Source organism: Cibotium barometz, chromosome 16 (assembly GCF_041138505.1).
Source record: "Cibotium barometz isolate CiBa-2024 chromosome 16, ASM4113850v1, whole genome shotgun sequence".
Lineage (NCBI taxonomy): Eukaryota > Viridiplantae > Streptophyta > Polypodiopsida > Cyatheales > Cibotiaceae > Cibotium > Cibotium barometz.
In genome coordinates this window covers 8,764,806-8,769,090 of record NC_141061.1, presented here as the reverse complement: position 1 = coordinate 8,769,090, position 4,285 = coordinate 8,764,806, and positions in this window count along the sequence as shown.

Below are 4,285 nucleotides of genomic sequence, written 5' to 3'. Positions count from 1 at the left end.
TGAATTCCCATCAAGGAAAAAGCAGCAATGAATCTCTCTTCCAAAACTCGTAAAGAAGATTTGTCTGAAGCCTCTAATGCCTGAAACCAAGCAAGGGCCTTTCCCTCAAGAGTGAGTCCAAATCCTTCAATTTGAGTATGCTTATCAGCCACTTGCTTAGCTCGAACTGCTTGCCTAAATCCTTCAATTTGAGTATGCTTATCAGCCACTTGCTCAGCTCGAACTGCTTGCCTAAATGCTGCTACATGGTCATATGGATCTCCCGACCCTTCATACTTCTTTACCAGTTTCTGAAGAGTTGATGGCCTTACTTGTCGTGAATACTCATCATAGGGCCTACGGCCTCTCACTCTCAGTGGGAATTGTTCCTCTCTTTGGAAAGATGGTCCACATGCATCAAAAATTGGTGTGGGTACCCTATTACTAGCCTCACCAAACCCCTCCAAAGATCTTGTCACCCGTATTTCAGGAGGTGCATTTATGGGAGGCCGAGTTGGCTCCCCTCTCCTTCGATTGTCATAGTGAGAAAGATGTTGTTGTGGTGTGACCGGTGGTCGCACATTTGGTGTAGGACGATATCTTGGTGCTAGAGTTGGGCTACTAGCAGTGGTCCACTTGGATGTTGAAGGTCCCTCTCTAGTGAACTCTCGTAGGGGAGGAGCAACAGTTTCTCCAAGAAAGGCTGTCTCTCCTGGTTTGGCTGTATTTGTTGAGAACACTTCTATGAATAATGGTTGTCCTTTCCACGTGAGTTCCCGAATCTCTTTCCAATCTAAGGTTCGGTATTCATTGGCCCATTTATCAATTATTCTGTTCATGTGTCCTGCAAGCTTCTCAACTACCACCACAAGAGCTAGAGGAAGATCTAGTTGTGGCATAATATCCCTCTAACGAGTCCTTATAGACCTCTTGAAGTGGGTCATCCTGTAAGACCTTTGTCAGTGGAATTTGTCGTACAAACTCCCATTGGTTCTCAGCCCCCTGATCCATTTTACTCTTGCCTTTCCTATCCCTTTCCAAATTTAGATCTACAAGAAGTAAATCATCTATGGATGGTTTTGAGGACTGGGCATTGGAGGGTCCAGGTATGTCCGGCTCAATGAGCCAATCATCTCTAGACTCCCTTGCTCTGGAAAGTTTTGATAAGTCTAAGAACTCGGTTTTAGAGAGCTCCCCTAATTTGTCTACATTTTCTAGATGGTAGGTGACTTCGTAGCGAACACCATCTCCACCCATGTACATGTTACCCTGGTCATTGACTAGAGGTTCTCTTTCAAGTTCTGAGAAAATGTCTGCGATCTTAACAAGATATCGTTGTTGTGGATCCCTAAAGATCTCAGCTCCTTGAGCATTTGTGTAGACATATTGGAGTCTCACATTAAGTGTTAACCCCATGGTGTCGGCTTCAAATGGATTAAAAGATCTTGCGGGTGTCCTATTTGGGGCTACGGACTGACTATTTGACGGCCCAAGATTGTCCATGGACAATGAACTAGTTGTTCTGGAGGAAAGGGTATCGGATTGGGATTCAAAAAGGGTTTCAGCAATATCTGCCAAATTTCCTACCGATTGGGTCCCACTTTCCTGCGTAGGTACTCTAGAAGGTGCCCTAGGCCCTATGGCAGAATCTATAAGACGTCCCGACCGCAAGTGCATAAGGTCAAATTTTTTTTTTGGGTTTTTTATGTGTTGTTGTTTTTTTGTTTTTTTTTATTTTTTTTAAATATATATATATATATATGTATATATATATATATATATTTTTACCCTACCTAACCACTAAATGCAACTAAAATGAGTATGTGTGGTGTAACTATCTATCCTATTTGTTATTATTATTTTTTTAAATGATTTTTTTTAAATGATATTATTTTTTAAACCTTTTTTTAATTACAAAAATTATAAATCACGCTAAAAAAATACTAATTATGCACAAAGTTACAAAAATTAAAAAAATGCAAGTTACACTAATTATGCAAAAAATTAAAAAAAATAAAGAATTACAAAATAAGCAAAAAAGTAGACTCCTAAAAAACACTTAATTTATAGAATTTTTTTATTTTTTTAATTTCTATTTCTTTTCTTTTGTTTTCTTCTCGTTTTGTTGTTTTTTTTTGTTTGTTTGTTTTTTTAAACCAATAAATTTCGTACCAATTACAAAAAATATGAATCTACTAATTATGCACGCAATTACAAAAATTCTAAAAAAAATAAAAATAAAAAATGCAAGCTACTTTAATTATGCAAAATTTTACAGAAATTTAAAAAATGAACAATGGACTCAAAATACAAAAATAAAAATTGTTTTTCTTTTTTTTCTCCTCTTTTTTTTAAATAAATTTATTGTTCTATGGTTTTTTTTCTTTTTTCTTTTTTTTCTTTCTTTTTTATTTTTTTCTTTTTTTTCTTTTTTTAAAAAAAAGAAAAAATTATTTTTTTGTTGTTTTTTATATTTATTATTATTATTTTTTATTTAAAAATACAAAAAACATGAAAAATTAATTTAAAAAATAAAAAAATTTGAAAAGCACCAACCTTATCTTTCAACGCTTCGCCGCCTCCCGGATTCTGCGCCTCACCGCTCTCGCCTCGTCTTCAATGCACCGCCTCTGCTTTGCTTAGCTGCCGGCTGCTTCTGCTTCTCTTCAGGCTGCCACTCCACGCTTTTGCTTGCACGCTTCCTCCACGCAAAGCTCAGCTTATGCGCTGCTTCTCTTGCAGACGCTTCCCACCTTCTTCAGCTCTTCGTCTTCCGCCTCACACAGCTACCCAGCCCGCCTTAGCTTTCAGCCGGCCACCTCGCCTTCACTTCCAGCTGGCCGCCCACAGCTTCGCCTTCTGCAACACTGCCCACAGCTTCGCTTCCACAACGCCGCCCATAGCTTCACTTTCAGTCGGCCGCCCACAGGTTCGCCTTCTGCAATGCTGGCCACAGCTTCGCTCTGCCCACCTTCACTCAGCTGCCGACGCCGACGCCTTCCTCTCCGCCTTACCTTCTTCGCTCGGCCACCTACACTCAGCTGCCGTCGACGACCAATAGTTGCACGTAAATATATATATATATATATATATATCTATTTTTCTTTGCTGCCAACGCCGACGCTTTCCTCTCCGTCTTACCTTCTTCTACGGCCGCCCACAGGTTTCCTCGCTTGCGCCCACCTTCACTGCCTGTCGCAACCACTGCTACGCCTTCAGCGTTTTTTTTCCTTTTTTTTTAGCCGCCCACTTTTATTCCTAGATCTTCTACAATATTGTCTAAATAAGAGATAGTGTTGCGTAAACTGCTGATTCTTTCTAAGAGCCTGGCTCTATCGTTTTTGTTTTTCAGAAGAACGAAGAGCTTTGATAGCCTCCATTAATTGAAACACAAACTGTATTGACTGAATTGCTCGAAGGACCACTATCTGAAGACAATAACATGCAGATATTAGATAGTATTAAACCGATTCCAGAAAGCTTTAAAACTGCTCAAAGTGCATTTGAATGTTTCTTAGCGAAAAGCATGAAAGCATGAAATGGCAAAAAAAAAAACAATGAATGTAAGCATAATGACGGTACTTGAAAAGAAATAAAAGCAATAAAACATAAAAAACAATGCGGGAGAAACCTCAACCGCTCAATAGGGTTTTTTTTTTTGCTTCTAATAAAAAAAATAGAAAACACACAAGGCGCCCTTGAGATCACACACTCAATGCCCTTGCAAACTCTACTCTAATCCACCCTAATCCACGATTTTGCAATCAATGGAGCACTTAGTAAGAAGTAATGGTTAACACCCTTCACTAACTTAGGTGTGCGTTCCCCGGCAGCGGCGCCATTGTTTGGGACATCATAGCATAGCAGAGGCTACACTCCAACCCACACACTTTGTCAATCCGTGAATGCAACCCGGTTAGCGCATAGAGGCTATCCCGAATGGGAGAAGATTAGTTAACCACACACTAATGACTTCTAGTCCTACTTAATCCTTCTTCAACACTCAAGCAATCAATCTAACATAATCAAAGCATCAAGATTAGGCTACACTTAAGCATAAAAATGCAACTTATGCAAAGAATCTAACATGCAAAGAGCTATCACACAAGCCTCAACTACACATCATTTCATGCATAAGCTTCATCACATGCACTCTACAAATCAGATTTTAGCATCAAAACATCATTAAGAAATCTAGATTAGCAAGTGTGTAGACCATAACCTCATATCATTGAAAATGTAGAGAATAGAGAGTACAAGATTGAAGCATGAATGGAGATGGAGAGCCTTGGGAGAGCACATGAGA